Raw genomic sequence first — 19,096 nt, forward strand, 5'->3', positions numbered from 1 at the left:
GCTCTGGATGCTAAGCTAATCAGCTGGGTGCCACTGGAACCTCTGCTGTGTGGCCAACCATGCTCTCAGATTACAGGGAATGCCGACCCTAACATTATTATAAGTCTTTTGTCCCATTTAAGCCTGATCCAAGAGGGACTTAAAAAGGTTCAGCATTGACATGGCAAGCTCTGAAGATGCAGTTAGCAACAGGCTACACTGGAAGGCTGCACGGTGCCAGGGAGCCAAAGAGGCAGAGGAAAGGTGGCTAATGGAGAGGAAAGAGTGTGAATGAAAAGGAAAACACAGAAGGCTCTAGCTCAGGGGTCAGCAACCAACATAGCAAGAAGGGCCATTTTTTCCAGTTAGGTAAAAAACTCAATAATTCAAGAGCCGCAATGCATGTGAATATGAGGTGGCCCTTAATATGAGGTGGTCCTGTCAAATCAGAGTTTGTGTAACCCCTATTTTAGGAACAGTGAACACACAATGATTTGTAACGCGACACATATTTACTGCAAGATGTTCACAAACTTTTCACATATTCTATTTCCTCACACTTTACAGGTGTGTTTGTACCACCGTCTTTCACTCCCGCACCTTCTCTCTCTCTGGAGGATGCTAGAGGGACTTATCCAACGTTTCGAGATCACATATCTTTTGCTATTTAGATATGATCAAAACAAAAAAGCAGTCAAGTAGCACTTTAAAGACTAACAAAATAATGTATTGGATGATGAGCTTTCGTGGGACAGACCCATTTCTTCAGCCCATCGCCATACCAGAACAGACTCAATATTTAAGGCACAGAGAACGAAAAATAGTAATCAAGGTGGATAAATCAGAAAAAAATGATCAAGGTGAGCAAATCAGAGAGTAGAGGGGCAGAAGGGAGGGAGTCAAGAATTAGATTAAGCCAAATATGCAAATGATGGGAATTTTCTGGGTCATTATAGGGGCTTGTTTGCGTACGTGGCTTAATCTAATTATTGACTCTCCCCTCCCCGCTTTCTGCCCCTCTACTCTCTGATTTGCTCACCTTGATCATTTTTTTTTCTGATTTGTCCACCATGATTACTATTTTTGGTTCTCTATGCCTTAAATATTGAGTCTGTTCTGGTATGGCTATGGTCTGAAGAAGTGGGTCTGTCCCATGAAAGCTCATCACCTAGGCCATGTCTACACTAGCCAAAAACTTCGAAATAGCCATCCAAACTTCGAAATGGCCCATGAGCAGATAGGAATAAGGGGACTTCGAAGTAGCCAGGGTCCTTTCAAAAAGGAGCCCCCTCTGGACGAGCCGCGCGGTCGCAAGCCACATCAATTTCAAAGTGCTGCAGCTGCCCGCATGCTAATGAGGCGCTGAATATGTATTTCAGCGCTTCATTAGTAAACTTCGAAATGGCCATTTGCATGGCCATTTCGAAGTTTTTGGCTCATGTAGACGTAGCCCTAATAAATTATTTTGTTAGTCTTTAAAGTGCCACTTGACTGCTTTTTTGCTTTGATAGTATATACACTAGCACGGCTTTCTCTCTGTTACTATTTAGATACGAGTTATTCATTATTGAGCTTTTAAATGTTCACCGGTCATTGAAAATAATCAGGAGAGGTTTTTTTTACTTTGCAATGACAGTACTGGGAGCCACAAAGAAGTCCTTAAAGGTTCTGTGCATGCAGCTCTGGAGCTGCAGGTTGCAGACCCCTGGTTTAGTGCTAGTGTTGTCAGTACAGCAGTTTTGTATTCCCACCTTGCACTTTGTCTGCATTGAACCCATGGCAAGGACAGTTAGTCGAGAACTGTAATTTTATCTATTTGTAATGCCGCAGTGCAACATACAGCTACTGAATTGATTTGGCTCTTCCAGCATCATTTTGGACGTGGGCTGTTGTCATTGCACCAGGGCCTAATCCTACACCCGTTGAAGTTAATGGCAATTTCAGTGCTGCAGGAGCAGTGTTATTAGAGAGCACAGTACTGAAGTTTTATAAGGAAACTGCCAGGCTGTATTATTTAATTACCCCTCTCTCTCCTGCTCCCCCTCTGTGTTTTGTTTTCCCTTTTAAGGATGGGGGTTGATCTCCAAGTAGCATGGCCCTTTTTCTCCCTCTTGGTGACAGAAACAAATAAGCATTTCAAAGGAACCTTCTTGCTCCAAAGTCCAAAGATCCCTTTGTTATGTAAATGACATTTTTAATGGCAGGTTGCTGTTGTCTGTTGTATCAGAAACATCAAACAAGGAACCAGAATGTTAAAACCTCTTGAATTCAGGCGCCTGCCTCAGACTGGGATAGTTTTGATTAAGGCTGCATTTCAGATACATGCCGTTTGACACTGTAAACACCCAGCTGGCCAGTGGCCATACACACTGGCCCACAACGAGGTGGTAAAAACATACAGTCAAAGGGTGATTGCCTCATTCAAGAAGAGGGGTGGCAACTTTGTTCCTAGCACTCTGCATAAAGTCACGGTATTGTCTGTTTATTAAGTCAGCTGTAGTCTAGGAGCCTGAATCAAAGCCCACTGAAGACAATGAGAGTCTTTCTATTGACGCTGACTGTGGGTTAGGGCTTACTGGACTCAGCAAAGAGCTGGACATGAGAAAACTCACATTCTGTTCCTAACCGTGCTACTAATGTACTTGTGCTTCTGTACAATGAGGCACAGTGTGTTACTACACAAGCAAAGTGTTTTGAGGTCTGGAGATGAAATGTGCTATTTCAGCATCAGTATAACAAAGACAAAAAGTTAAAGCCAAGCTACATACGCAGGTCTTGATCCTGCACCAGAATTCACTGGGACTGAGGTTCTGAACCTTTCCTACACTTTTACCTCCTCATGCTCCAGCAGAAATAATACCAGGACTCCTCTTGCCATCTGTTCATAAAAGAGGGAACTTCACTGTGACCCTGTCCAGGCTCCAGTCTGCCTGTGGCCTCCCAGGGATTTGTAACTGTCCCAGGTTGAGCAATCTTGCCTTAGTTAGTGTGAGCCAGAGGCCCACACTCATCCCACTTGTTCCAGTGTTTCCCTTGGCACTGACACAGAGGTAGAGTTTCTGCAAGGACTGAAATAAGTGGAGTTTCAACCATGAGGCCTAGAAAGTTGTTTATCCTTTTCCAACATAGAATTATAGAATTATAATATAGAATTTTTATCTTATAGAATTTTGTTGATCACCGAGATCCAAAGTACTGTTAGTTAGGATTCCTCTCTCCCCTTCCCACAGAAGATAAAGTCATGCCCTCTGTAGCCCCAGTCCTATACTGATATCTGCTAGTGGTGCATCATCATGGACTCCCAGTGCAGTTAATTTGTCAAGAGAAGTATCTTACTCCTGAGGTATAGTAGTCCCACTTCTTGCCTAAGGTTGTCTTACTCTACGTGAGCATTCATGACAGAATCTGTCACATTTTAGTTAAAAACACAAGTGTTGCCTTAATAAAGACTGCAGGATTTTGTCCAAAATGTTTCTCGTCAATAACAACCGAAAGCTTATTTGATGGGTATGAAGTGTCAGCTTTCTTTACGGAACCAACCTTTGGTGCTACAGAAAGCAGTGTGAAGCACTTTGTGTAAGCGCGTTGAGAATCCATTTTTGGATCCAGCAGATCAAGAACCTACGTTCTTTTCAGTTTTCAAAATTGTACTCAAAAAGCAATTTAAACTGACAGAGGCCTTAAAATACATATCCCTTCAATGTCCAAGCAATGCAAATTAAAAAAGAGATATGCTTCTTTATAGCATCCCGTAGAACTTCTTGTCCAGTACAGCACTATCTCCAGATCTGAAGAAGTGGGTCTGCCCCACGAAAGCTCATCACCTAATAAATTATTTTGTTAGTCTTTCAAGTGGCACATGACTCCTTTTTTGTTTTGTCCAGAATGATTAACTGAGATTACAAAAACCTTGTCAGGACTGAAGTTTGTAAACAATAGTTTTCATGATACAACAATGTAATTGTGGAATGTAGTTTTAAAAGAAAGACAATAATTATTGATAAAAGGTGAAAAAAAGGTAATTATTGATAAAATGTTCACATTTGTGGTTTGTATAGAATGAAATTCTGAGTAACTATAACTGCCAGCTAGCCTTTTTGGCTAATAGGAAGGCTATCTGGTAAAGATGCATCAGGCAGGCTATTTGTGGTTGCATTTGCTGTTAAAGCAGAAACAGACTGAAAGGATCCCTGTGCTTCATTATGGTTATTTCGTTGCTTTTAGAAATAATAAAATATAAGTTCTGATTCCAGTAACTAAGATCTGAAGCATCAGTCCAGACCAACAGAAGATGGATTCCTCCCTCATACTCAGCCTAACAAGCAACTAAGTTAACGCAAGCAACAAACTAGTAACAAGAGCAGGCGTGTCCAACCTGAGGCCCGCGGGCCGCATGCGGCCCTGGACAGCTAGTAATGCGGCCTCACAAAGTCGTAAACTTTTAACATTATTATGTGATTTATATACATTAACTATATTATATATTTTGTACGCCGCCCAAGACTATCTTCACTTAATGCGGCCCAGGCAAGCCAAAAGGTTGGACACCCATGAACTAGAGCATCAAAAAGGCATATGTATGTAGATGTGTAACACATACACATGCTAAGCTTAATTTACATTATCAAGAAATGTGGTGTTTCAGCATATCCCTCTAAAAATACCCTGCACGATTTAAGCATAAAGAGTTTTGAACTTGATTTTTCCATCAGACTTTTTCTCCCAGCCACACTTTAACTTGTAAAATGGCAGGTGGACAAGTTCAGTTTATCAAACAGTGAGTAATGCCCTATATGCCATTAACATGTTCGTTCTGTATCTCCAGAGAATAAAGCTGCTGCCTGACTAATCCATCAAAGGTAATAGAGATGAATCTGAAGGGTTGTTTTTATGAACACACCTTTGTTTTTAGCCTTAAGATGTGTCTACGCCACACAGCTTTTTGCAACAAAGCTTTGTTGACACAGCCTTGTCACTAAAAGGTAGCTTGTCTGAACACTATTTGTCGGCACTTTTGTGGACAAAATAATTCCACCACCTGCCCAGTGCGCCTGCCGACAAAACAGCTGTTCACAGTTTCACCTGACATGGCAAAAAAATTGTTGTCCATGGCAGGGTGGGGGAAGGGGGTAAAAGCACCCATGAACACCAAAAGTTTTGTCAATCTAGGGCAAGCATAGACATATGCTTAGTCACCTAACATCAACTCCTATCTTTATTCAAGAACCCCAGAAATAAAGAGAAGCCAACAGCAAACATTTCTGCCTAATATTTCAACACTCCCTCCTCCCCCAGTACTGATGTAGTGTAAGGGACATAACAATTAGATAATCATCCTCTTCTTGAGGTGGCTGCATTTCACTTCTGCTGTGTAGCATTTGGGAAACACTTTGGAATCCTTCAGAAGGAAAGCTGTTATGTGGGCAAAGAACACAATTACGGTACAAGCGTTGGCTTATGGACCTGAGTGTAATTTCTGGAAGGGTCACAAGATCTAATGGTAAAAGTAGCGTGGACAGCGAGACAAGACCCTTGGGTTTTATCTGCAGCACCAGTAGGAAATTAAGTTCTATGGTAGGTCAGAGCCATGACATGGAAATCCAGGCTCCTGGCCTCCAGAGACTGACACTACACTTAAAACAATTCACTAACGATTCTCTTTCTTGCCCTCCAATCTCTGCAACAATATCTCCTTTAGGAATGTGTGTGCCTCCCCTCGTCACTTCTGGCTATTTTGTTCACTCGGCACCTTTTTTTACATCACACCCTATGCCTAACTGTTTCCTCCCATGATGCTGGTATCTCCCGGAAGAATCTAGTATTTGCAATGTTTAAATTTGCCCCACAAACATGCCTTCCCCAACCCTCCCATAATCCATGAAATACGCTACCCCAGAGAGGCAGGGGGTGATGAGGTTTCCCTCCCATCTCCTCATTCAGTGATAGTGCAGCAGATTCAATGCTTTCCAGGCTTGATGCAGGGCAAATAAATGTATGCATGGGGAGAGAAGGAGAGAGCAAAATTTGGTCCATACTTAATTTACTTTCTTTCCCTTTTTAAACTACAATTCCTCACAGAGAATCCTTGTTTCTCTGCAATGATCTAAAGAGGCAAAAATTGCAAGTTTTACAATTGCCTCTTTATAAAACACTTCTCAGATGCAGTTTAATGTCATGGTTTGTGATTTAAGGAAGGGATTTATAATTAGTAATGGGAAAGCTTAAAAAAGTTTGGACGTTTGCCTCAGATAAGACCCCAAAATTTTTTTTGAAACTTCTAGCCTTTGATTGGGCCATAACTAGCATCATTTCAATATGCAGGCACATCTGTTCCAATCCCAGCTGGAATCCAGAAGAGCAGAGGTGCATGAAGATGTAAAATAACATGAGGGAAGGGTCACGCGAAGTTTTATAAACTTCATAAAATGGTCAGCTTGAGTTCAGTGGAGATATGGGGAAAAGTTCAGGTCATTTTTTTGTTTTTTTGTATTTGAGCTGGTTTCTCCTCCTTAATTATGACGGGGTTCGAATAACATTTGCTTCATAGGAGAAGTAACCTTATAACTACCAAAAAGTAAGAGTTGAGTTTAATTGCCTTGGGAATTGTGTCAGTGGATCAGAACGCAAACTCAGCTTCAGTGCTCTATATTCAAGTATATAGCACCCACTGCAGTGAATGCCTGAAAACAATGCAACATAGAAGAGCACAGAAGGCACCACTGAACAATAGGGAGATTTTCAACTGCAGCACAAGCCCAGTGAAACTGTGACTTGTACCCCTAAGCTCCTTGGGTCCTTTTGAAAATCGCTCCCTAATAATTAATACACTTGTGTAAAATGTCTGTTTTGTCATGAGAGCTGATAGCAGTACCTGTCTCAAATAGCAGAAAAGGTTTAAGGCCTCCAAGCCACAAATCATTTAAGCATATACTCAAGCTTAATGAACATGTGTATCACCCCACTGGAGCCAATGCGGTTACGTATATGTTTAAAATAAGGTTTGTGCATAAGGGTTTTGCTACGTTGGGCCCTATTCCCCCCGAGTTTGTGATGCAAAACTCAGAGTCATCTCCTTGGGAGCCACATGCATTAGAACTCAAGAGAATGCCCAAATCTGCATCTTAAAAACTACTACTCTACTACTACCCTAGTCCAGAATTCTCTCACCAAGCAACATCCATAATCCGGCATGATGTTAGTTAGCCATACAAACACTTAGCTTGGGTGTGGCCAAGTTTCCCATGGCTCATAAATTTTGATTACAGCCGCCAGTCCTGGCTCTCAGTGTTCTGTGCTCTAATTTACCCTTCTAATTTAGCTCTAATTTACCCCATATGTCTTCTAAGAGCCCACTAAGCAGTGGAAGTGTTGGTAATGCTGCTACACAATATTGACCTCCCGTGGTTCAGCAAGTTCTCAGGTTCAGCGTTGTTCATGTTCTGAGGGTGCCAGACTACTGAGGTTCAACCTGTAGTAAAATACGAAACTGAAAATAGCTAAGAAAATAGAATTTCCATAAAGATGAGCGTATTGTAGAAGAGCATTGTCTTTTTTTTTCAAAAAATGGACAACAAAATATTCTGATTTAATTTATGACACAAATTAATTGTTTCAAAAGTATGTGAGTGACTTAGGGCTGGCCTCCACACAACTTTGTACTAATTTAACAAGATCTACATATTGGTAAACTTGATACTATTATAAATACATTTATTCCTGTATTGCTGTGTCAATTCTAAGCTGATCTTATATAGTCATATTTGCTTCAAAACTGACAATTAAATTGGTATACAATTATGCATGGAAAAGTCCTTGGAAGACTATAACCCCTTGACTTCCAGTGAAACATTAGTGCTTTTGAAAATTTTACCAATGTGTCTGCTTTCAAAAAAATAAATGTGCTTCAGCAACGTGAGAAACAGAGAAAGGAGTGATAAATAAAGTGACAAAGCCTGATCTAAACAGTAGCATTGGTATCTTCCCCTCCAACACCATCTCCCAAAAATAAATAAAATCATGGCTATTTTTTAAAAACACTACTTTTATATAAGTCAAAATTTCACTTAAATGGCAGGGCAGGGGAGAATCAACAGAAAATTCAGTTTGTTCCCCCATCAAAAATTCAATTTTTTTACCATAAATTTGCTTGATAACTGAAAATAAAGCAAATTTTGGCAGCTCAACTAAAAATTGTTAAAAACTTAAAAAAGCAAAGGCATATGAAGGGGAGTCAAAACTGTATAAAAGCCTCAAATTTCAATGCCATGTTTTACAGTTTTATTAAATAATGCGATTGATAGTGTCCCATGCTTTACATTTTTATGAAATAACTGTAGGGATAGTGTTTGATATTTATTGACAGTTAAACTCATATCAAACTTTGATGAAATACATAGACGTGGATACATATATGGATGAATGTCAGTCTCAGGTGATGATAGCTACGTCTACACTGGCACACTACGTCGAAGTAGATTATTTCGAAGCAGCGATATCGAAATAAGCTACTTCTACACGTAGCATCCACACATCCTCTGGGGCTGGTGCCGTCAATGTTCAACATTGAACATAGAAAGGGGCACTGCAGGGGAGCGTCTACACGCAAAAGCCGCCGTGATCAAAATAAGGGGGCTAAGAAAGCCTGTGGATGGGGTCACAGGGCAGGCTAGCCCTTCTGGGGCTGCAGGAAGCCACTCCTTTAAAGGACCCTCCCAGATACACCCGGCCCGCATGGTACGAGGTTCGCAGAGCCAAGAGGGGTTGCAGACCCCGTGCACGCACCGTGGACCCCCAGCAGCAGCAGCCAGAGGTCCTCAGGGCCGTCTCTGAAAAGCCCTCCTCGGGGGATGAAGGGGCTGCCCCAGACCATCACGGGGCCCTCCTGGCCTCCACCGCTGGGTGCTCTGCTGGCTATGGAGGTATCCCACCAGCACGGAGTGATGGGAGTGCCTGGTGCTCAAGCAGTGGGACAATGACCACTGGCTCTGGAATTTCCACATGAGCCCGCAGACATTCCTTGAGCTCTGCCAGTGGCTCACCGCTGCCCTGCAGCACCAGGACTCCCCTATGCAGCATGCCTCACCATCGAGAAATGGGTCGGCATCACTGTCTGGAAGCTGGCCACTCCAGACAGCTACCGATCCATGGGACAGCAGATCAGCATGGGCAAGGCCACCACTGGGGACATTGTCATGGAGGTAAGGAGGCCTGGGAAGGGACCCCAGAGGGCGGAGGGAGCCTGGTAGGTGGGGGAGGAGCCCAGGAGGTGAGGGGGGGCCCGGAAGTGGGGGGATCCCGGGATGCTGGGGGGGCAGGCATACCCTGCACACCCCTCATGGGTGCTCATGTCCTCCCCCACCCCCCTGCAGGTGGTCCCCATGCTGAAGGCTCTGCTACACCATATTGACCTCCCGCAGGCTCATGTGGCTCGGGGACCTGGATGCGGCCATCACGGGGTTTGCCAGCATGGGGTTCCCCAACTGCTTTGGGGCACTGGACAGGACCCACCTCCCCATCCATGCCCCAGACCACAGCGGAGGACGTTTCCTGAACAGGAAGGGCTACCACTCGGTGGTCCTCCAGGCCATGGTGGACAGCCAGGGCCGCTTCCAGGATGTATATGTTGGCTGGCCTGGCAGCACCCACGATGCCTGGGTTTTTAGGAACTCTGGCCTGTGCCGCTGGCTGGAAGTGGGGACCTACATCCCCCAGAGAGACATCCCTCTGGGGGACACCACCATGCCCCTCTGTCTTGTGGCAGATGTGGCCTATCTCCTCCAGCCCTGGCTTATGCGCCCCTACACGGGCCACCTGAGTGCCAGCCAGGAGGGATTCAACACCCACCTGAACCATGCGTGCCAGGTGGTTGAGTGGACTTTTGGCTACCTCAAAGGCTGCTGGTGGTGCCTCCTCACCCACCAGGACATGGGGCTCCCCAACATCTCCCAGGATGTGGGCACATGCTATGCACTCCACAACGTGGTGGAGAGCAAGGGGGAGGCCTTCGTGAAGGGCTGGGCTGTGGAGGCTGGCATGGCCTACACCCAGCCAGCTGCAGTCCCGAGCTGCCAAGCCGACCACGAGGAGATCCGGGTCCAGGAGGCCCTGTGGCTCATTTTGACCAGGCTGTGGGGTGAGCACTGGTGTGGCCACCCCTGGTGGGCCACTCACTGCCCCCCCATACACTACTGTCCCCACCACCCACACTACTGCGCCCTAAGAGCACATGACAAGACGTTTCTCTTTTTTTAAAACAACAAACCTGAATTATTACGTAAACCAACAAAAACAATGCCATATTTTTAAACAGGAATGGGGGAACTAGGTACATTGGGGGGGGCATCTACTAAGGGGGTTGGGACACAACTAGTTACGAGATGGGGGAACTATGTACAAAGGATGGGGCCTGAGTGGTCCAGTCCTTGTCCCCATTACTACTGTCCATCACCCAGCGTGGGGTGGGGGTGCAACCCACACCTGGGCTGGAGGCCCTCTCGAGGCTGGGTGGGGGCCAGGAGGACAGGCAAACATGGGCAGGCCAGCTCCTGAGCCCTGCGGTCCTCCTTCTTGGCAAGCTCCAGGGCAGGAGGAGGGTGGTTGGGAGAGATGGCAGCTGAAGCAGTGGGGAGGCGGCATTCGATCAGCTATCTGCTCCAGTGTCCCAGTGATTCGATCGAATGTCCGCATGAAGGACCTGCCCCCCACCAGTGCTCGCTCCTGCAAGTGGAGGCAGAGCTCCTCCACTTGCAGGTGGAGCTCTGCCACCTCCACCTGGTGCTGGAGGGTGGTGAGGACCTGGGCGTCAGCAGCTGCCCACAGCTGGCTCCGGCATTGGTGGGCCAATCTCAGGGACAGTCCCTGCTCCATTACCTGGCTGCCACAGTGCTATGTCCCTGGTGCTGGCAAACAGGGTGCGTGCTAACAGGGTGCGCGACCGGGTGCTGGCAAACAGGGTGCGTGCTAACAGGAGGGAGTTTGGAGAGGCTCTCCTGGAGGAGGAGAAGGAAGGAGCAAACTAAAGCACCTTGGGGTAAGTGGCTGCTTATATTTGGAGGTTTTGGGCTTGTGTGTTTGTTTGGAGTTTGGAGTTTGTTTGTTTGGAGTGCTGAGCTGAGTGTGTGTTTGTTTGTTTGAAAGGCCGTGTGCTCAGGCAGGCAGGCAGTTGGAAGCTGATTAGGTTTGAATTGAAACATCGTGTGCTGATTGGCTGAGCTGTAAGCAGAGGGAGGAGCTATCAGGGAGGCTGAGCACTTAAACCCTGCTAGTAAGCGACCAGGGAGCTTTGCGACCGGGTGCTGGCAAACAGGGTGCGTGCTAACAGGAGGGAGTTTGGAGAGGCTCTCCTGGAGGAGGAGAAGGAAGGAGCAAACTAAAGCACCTTGGGGTAAGTGGCTGCTTATATTTGGAGGTTTTGGGCTTGTGTGTTTGTTTGGAGTTTGGAGTTTGTTTGTTTGGAGTGCTGAGCTGAGTGTGTGTTTGTTTGTTTGAAAGGCCGTGTGCTCAGGCAGGCAGGCAGGCAGGCAGTTGGAAGCTGATTAGGTTTGAATTGAAACATCGTGTGCTGATTGGCTGAGCTGTAAGCAGAGGGAGGAGCTATCAGGGAGGCTGAGCACTTAAACCCTGCTAGTAAGCGACCAGGGAGCTTTGCGACCGGGTGCTGGCAAACAGGGTGCGTGCTAACAGGAGGGAGTTTGGAGAGGGGAGTTGAGAGGGGGAGCTTGGAGGGAGCCAGTGACTTACTTCTGTTGCCCTTAAACTAAATCCTTTATAACAACCTCTATCTGAAACATTTAATTAACCCTCGTATATAACTAGAGTAGGAAATGGAGGCAGAAGCCCAGCAGCAGAGTGGGGGCTATCCTGTTTATTGTGTCGAGTGCAGTATGTATGACTACCTACCCTGTGGGCGGGTGGCGTATGTGTGCGCTCGATGCAAGGAGCTCCTGGCCCTCAGAGACCGAGTGCGTGCTTTGGAGGCCAGGGTGGCTGAACTGGAGGAGCTAAGGAAGGCAGAGGTGTTTGTGGATGAGACTTTCCGGGACATAGTAGGGCTGTCCCACCTCCAATCTGACAGTCCTGAGGCTGTTACGGAGGATGAAAGGCTCAGGGAAAGAGAGCAGTCAAGGGGAGCAGAGGGAAACCATCCCGTAGTTGGGACCCTCCTTCCAGAGGGTGATGTTGTATCCTCTCGTGCCGAGGATACTTCTCCGGGGGAGGGAGCGCCAGCTGTTAGGAAGAAGCAGGTTTTAGTAGTGGGGGATTCGATCATTAGAAATATAGAAAGTTGGGTTTGTGATGACCGGGAGAACCGTATGGTGACTTGCCTGCCTGGTGCGAAGGTTGCGGATCTCTCGAGGCATCTAGACAGACTTATGGGCAGTGCTGGGGAGGAGCCGGTCGTCGTGGTACATGTTGGTACCAATGACATAGGGAAGGGTAGAAGAGATGTTCTGGAGGCCAAATTTAGGTTACTAGGAAAGAGACTGAAATCCAGAACATCTTTGGTGGCATTCTCTGAAATGCTTCCAGTTCCACGAGCAGGGCCAGATAGACAGGCAGAACTTCAGAGTCTCAATGCGTGGATGAGACGATGGTGTAGGGAAGAGGGGTTTAGATTTATTAGGAACTGGGGACACTTTTGGGGTAGGGGGAGCCTATACAGGAAGGATGGGCTCCACCTAAATCAAGGTGGATCCAGACTGCTGGCATTAAACATTAAAAAGGACATAGAGCAGTTTTTAAACTAAGAGGTGGGGGAAAGCCGATTGGTGCGGGGGAGCACCTGGATCGGACGGAGACTTCTCTTACACGAGGCTCCATAGACAGGGATTCCCTAGAAGTTAGTCAGATAGGGAACGTGGGAAATAATATATGGGCAAGATCAGATGTGAAACAATCGTGCATAAAAAAATCCACCACGTCTGTGAAAGGCGGACATATAAATAGTGGTAGTTTTCTAACATGCTTTTACACTAATGCTAGGAGTCTGTCTAATAAGATGGGTGAACTGGAGTACCTCATATCAAAGGAGGAAGTTGACATAATAGGCATCTCAGAAACATGGTGGAATGAGGACAATCAGTGGGACACTATCATACCGGGATATAAATTATATCGGAAAGACAGAACAGGTCGTGCGGGTGGCGGAGTGGTACTATATGTGAAGGATAATATAGAATCAAATGAAGTAAAAATCCTAAAGGAATCAAAATGTTCCATAGAATCATTATGGATAACAATTCATTCCTCTAATATGAATATGGCATTAGGAATATATTACCGACCACCTAACCAGGACAGTGATAGTGATGCTGAAATGTTAAGGGAGATTAGAGAGGCTATCAAAATAAAAAACACAGTAATAATAGGAGATTTCAATTATCCCCATATTGATTGGGTGCATGTCACCTCAGGACGGGATTCAGAGATTAAATTTCTTGATGCCTTAAATGACTGCTTCTTGGAGCAGCTAGTACAGGAACCCACAAGGGGAGAGTCGATTCTCGATCTAGTCTTGACTGGAACGCAGGATCTGGTCCAAGAGGTAACTGTTACTGGACCGCTTGGAAATAGTGACCACAATATAATAACTTTTAATATTCCTGTGTTGGGAAGAACACCGCAGCGGTCAAACACTCTGGCATTTAATTTCAAAAAGGGGAATTACACTAAAATGAGGAAGCTAGTTAAACAGAAACTAAAAGGTAGAGTAATTAAACTAAAATCCCTGGAAGCTGCATGGAAACTGTTTAAAGACACCATACTAGAGGCCCAACTTAAATGTATACCCCAAATAAAAAAACACAGTAAGAGACCTAACAAAGAACCACCATGGCTAAACAGCCATGTTAAAAAGGCAGTGAGAGAGAAAAGGGCAGCTTTTAAAAAGTGGAAGTCAAATCCTAGTGAGGAAAATAGAAAGGAACATAAACACTCCCAAATTAACTGTCATAATGTAGTAAGAAAAGCCAAAAAAGAGTTTGAGGAACAGCTAGCCAAAAATTCAAAAAACAATAGTAAAATGTTTTTTAAATACATTAGAAGCAGGAAGCCTGCTAAAAAAGCAGTGGGGCCCTTGGATGATAAAGATATAAAAGGAGCGATCAAGGAAGACAGTGCCATTGCGGAGCGATTAAATGATTTCTTTGCTTCAGTCTTCACGGCTGAAGATGTTACAGAGGTTCCTAAATCTGAGCCAGCCTTTTTAGGCGACAAATCTGAGGAACTCACTCAGATTGAAGTGACATTAGAGGAGGTTTTGGAATTAATTAATAAGCTGAATAGTAACAAGTCTCCAGGACCAGATGGCATTCACCCAAGGGTTCTGAAAGAACTCAAATGTGAAATTGCGGAGTTATTAACAGTGGTTTGTAACCTATCCTTTAAATCCACTTTGGTACCAAATGACTGGAAGACGGCCAATATAACACCGATATTTAAAAAAGGCTCTAGAGGAGATCCTGGCAATTATAGACCGATAAGTTTAACATCAGTACCAGGTAAATTAGTAGAAACACTAGTAAAGAGTAAAATTGCAAGGCACATAGAAGAGCACGAATTGTTGGGCAAAAGTCAGCATGGTTTCTGCAGAGGGAAGTCGTGTCTGTCTAATCTATTAGAATTCTTTGAAGGGGTTAATAAACATGCGGACAAGGGGCACCCAGTGGACATAATATACCTAGATTTCCAGAAAGCCTTTGACACGGTCCCACACCAAAGGCTTTTATGTAAATTAGGTGGTCATGGGATAGGAGGAAAGGTCCTTTCATGGATCGGGAATTGGTTAAAAGACAGAAAACAAAGGGTGGGAATAAATGGTAAATTTTCACAATGGAGGGGGGTAACTAGTGGTGTTCCCCAGGGCTCAGTCCTGGGACCGATCCTGTTCAACTTGTTCATCAATGATCTAGAAAATGAGGTAAGCAGTGAGGTGGCAAAGTTTGCAGATGACACCAAGTTGTTCAGGACAGTCAAAAGCAAAAGGGATTGTGAAGAACTACAAAAAGATCTCAGCAAACTGAGTGATTGGGCAGCAAAATGGCAAATGAAATTTAATGTGGGTAAGTGTAAGGTAATGCATGTTGGAAAAAATAACCCAAATTACACGTACCACATGATGGGGTCAAATTTAGCTACGACAGATCAGGAAAGGGATCTTGGAGTTATAGTGGATAGTTCTCTGAAGACATCCACGCAGTGTGCAGCGGCAGTTAGTAAGGCAAATAGGATGTTAGGAATTATTAAAAAAGGGATCGATAATAAGACAAAAGATATCATACTTCCCCTATATAAAACTATGGTACGCCCACATCTCGAGTACTGCGTGCAGATGTGGTCTCCTCACCTCAAAAAAGATATATTGGCATTAGAAAAGGTTCAGAAAAGGGCGACTAAGATGATTAGGGGCTTGGAAAGGGTCCCATATGGGGAGAGGCTAGAGAGACTGGGACTTTTCAGTTTGGAAAAGAGGCGATTGAGGGGCGATATGATAGAGGTATATAAAATCATGAATGGTGTGGAGAAAGTGAATATAGAAAAATTATTTACCTTTTCCCATAATACAAGAACTAGGGGACACCAAATGAAATTGATGGGTAGTGGGTTCAAAACTAATAAAAGGAAATTTTTCTTCACACAGCGCACAGTCAACCTGTGGAACTCCTTGCCCGAGGCGGCTGTGAAGGCCAGGACTCTATTAGGGTTTAAAAAAGAGCTTGATAAATTTTTGCAGGTCAGGTCCATAAATGGCTATTAGCCAGGGATAAAGTATGGTGCCCTAGCCTTCATAACAAGGGCAGGAGATGGATGGCAGGAGATAAATCACTTGTCTTCTGTTCTCCTTCTCTGGGGCGCCTGGCATTGGCCACCGTCGGCAGATGGGATGCTGGGCTTGATGGACCTTTGGTCTGACCCAGTATGGCCATTCTTATGTTCTTATGTTCTTATGTGGGCTGTCCGGCACGACGGACACAGAGCCAGCACTGTCATGGCCCTCGGATGGTGCAGCTGCGGAAAAGAGTGGGGAAGAGAGGACAACCGTTAGTTTGGGCCCTGACCCATGGCCCACACCCGCCCCCCCGCTGCTGGGTCCCCATCCCCTTTCCCCAGCATGGGTGTGTGGTGTCCCTGTGGGTCACCTCCTTCGGGGGTTCTGCTCCCTCCTACCCCCAGGGATGGGATATGGCACTGTCCGTGGGGGTGGGTGCTGACAGGCTCTGGGGACTGTGCCGCTGCTGTCCCGGGGCCATGGTCTGGCTGGGCTGTGGTGGGCTGGGATCAGCTGGGTGTGGGGGTGGGGGCCGGCCATCTCCCTTGCCCACACCCGTGCGCCTATAGGGTACATACCTGACAGTCCACTCCCAGGGTCGGGGGGACACCCGTCGGGTGGATGCCCTGCTGGAGCTGCGGGAGGGGAGGTCTATGTGGAGCTCCCCATCACTGGAGCCCTCCTCCTCCTCTGCTGTTCCAGGGGTGGGCTCCTCTGGGAGCTCCTGGGGTGCAGGGCTGGCCTCTGGGCTAGGCTCTGGCTCCAAGGCCTGCTGGGGCTCCTCCTCAGCCGCAGTGTCGTGTGGCTGGGGGTGGGGGAGGAGGTGTACTGGGGGCCCAGGATCTCCCTGAGCTCCCTGTAATAGGGGCAAGTGGCGGAGGTGGCCCCAGACCAGCTGGCCACGTCCCGGGCCTGGGTGTAACCTGCCGCAGCTCCTTCACCTTACTCCTGACATGGTCAGGACTGCGGGCAGGGTGACCCTGGGTGGCCAGGCCCTCAGCCAGCCGGGCGAATGTGTTTTCATTCTGCCACTTGCTCCCTATTATCTGGAGCACCTCCTCCTCGCCCCAAAGCCCCAGCAGGTCCTGCATTTCAGAGCCCATCCAGGAGGGGCCCCACAACCTCTTCCCCCACTGGCTGAACAGCTGGGACCCCTCAGTCCCCCTGGGTGGAGGTGTACTCTGGGGAAGCTCAGCGGGCTGGCTGGCTGCCATGGGTCAGGAACAGGGCCTACGGAGGGCGTGCAGATGTGTGCGCTGCTGCCTGCACACTCTCAGCTTCCTGCCACAGGCTATTTGGGTGCGTGGTGCTTTAAGGGCTGCTGTGCACAGTGACCATAGAGCCCCGCAGGGGCTGTACAGCTTGTCTCAACTCCTCAGCTGATGGCCGCCATGGAGGACCCCGTTGTTTCAAAGTAGCAGGACGTGGATCATCTACACACGCCCTACTTCAATGTTAAACGTCGAAGTAGGGCACTATTCCTATCTTCTGATGGGGAGAGCGATTTCGATGTCTCGCCGCATAACGTCAATTTCAACTTCGAAATAGAGCACAGTGTGTGTAGACCCAATCCGCACTATTTCGAAGTTGGGCTGGCTGCTTCAAAATTGGCAGCTAGCATAGATGCGGCTGATAAGTGAAAAAATAGAATAACAGACATAAAAAGGAAGACACGTCACTTCTCTGAACCAAAGAAATATTTTCAGTTGTAATGCTCTCAGAATCTGCTGCCCGAGGGTCTCCGGGTTCATTAGCACCTTTGGGTTTTGCATGTTTATTTGCTATTTCTCTTCCTACTGTAAAACACAAGTTTTGAAACAGCTCTTAGTTAACCTTTAATAAAAGTTCAAAGCTGCTGTAACTCCTGGTCACAACCACAGAAACCTTTGTGTGGGCAAGTGAGGGATTCAAAGAGTTGCAAAGGAGGGGAATGAAGGAACAGAGGCAGTGGAAATGAGAACAGCTGACAAGCAAGACAAGAGAAGTTGTAAAACGTGAGAAGTTGAAAAAATGAGATGTAGATCAGTGAAGGAAAAAGAGATGTGGAGAAAGTACACGAGGAGATCACCCTAGCTCCAGCCTCACAAGATACTAGGTGTCTTCACTGCTCATTGGACTGCAAGATCAGTCCCAAAGAGAAAAGTGGGTGTTTCTGAGATGCAGGAGTGGACATTAAGGCTGATCAAAATTTTTCGGATGGAAAGGTTCCCACTGCAAAATGTTGGCTTGTTCAAATTGAAACACTTCATGGAAATATGTCAATTCTGATAAAATTTCATTACAAACAAACTAAACTGATGTGTTTTGACAAGGTGCCAGTCTTGAGTTGATGGGACTGGAACACTGTAATGTGGTAAAGAACTTGGCTGAGGTATTTATTTTATATGACAGTTTTACTTACAGTATGTTTTAAAAGATGAAATAGAAACAAAACAGTCTGACTCAAAACATGTTTTAAGCTTTTAATTTGTGGAAAATTTCAAAATTAGATGTTTCAAGTGAGAATGAAAACAAATTTTGAAAGAGCAGAATTTACACGACACTGAAATTTGCAGCCCACCGAGCTCTAATGGAGATCTGAGGCCTGATCCAGAGGTCGCTTTTGTCAGTGAGAAATGCACTGACTTCACTAGCAAACGTACTGCATTCAGTGGATCAGATCCATGGAGAGGTTAGTGGAGTAGCTGGAGAATGGAAGGAGAAATAAATGGCAACAGAGCCAAGCAAGTTCCTTTTTAACCATCAGTTTGTTACAGAAAATAAAACATGAAACCCAAACTTGTTCATGAAGAGCTTCTGACTGCTCCACATGTGTTGGTGTAAGGCACTGAGAGAACTGGGTTCACAGCTGTAAAAGTCTGGGGCAAACCCTGCTGTCACACTGATGTAAATCCAAAGTGACTCCATTAACTTTCATTTATATCTGCATAAATAAAAGTAGAATTTGGCTGTTGTCCCACATACACAATATTAATAAACCACCAGAGCCTCATTTTTGTTATTTATTTGGTCACTAAAATCCCTTGGTGGAATTAAAGCCGTATGGTGTGCCGTTTCCTAAAGAAATCCATTACGGTTCAAAAGCAACACAAAGAACAATTTGGAAAAACATTTATTAAGCTAAATCTGAAACACCAAACCATGTCCTGTCTCTGTTTTACAAACCTGTTCCTAAGTTTACCCTAGACTAGCTTAAAAAAATAAACAATGCAATGTAAGGTGAATGGTCCAGCAGCCTGCAAACTTCTGTATAGGGTGGAAAAATGAAGCCATTCTTGGATTAGAACCAGGTCTGATTTTAGCCTGAAGTTAACTGAAAATGAAGCTTTTGCAAAGGGAGTGTTGATACCA

Source organism: Carettochelys insculpta, chromosome 18, assembly GCF_033958435.1.
Source record: "Carettochelys insculpta isolate YL-2023 chromosome 18, ASM3395843v1, whole genome shotgun sequence".
Classification (NCBI taxonomy): domain Eukaryota; kingdom Metazoa; phylum Chordata; order Testudines; family Carettochelyidae; genus Carettochelys; species Carettochelys insculpta.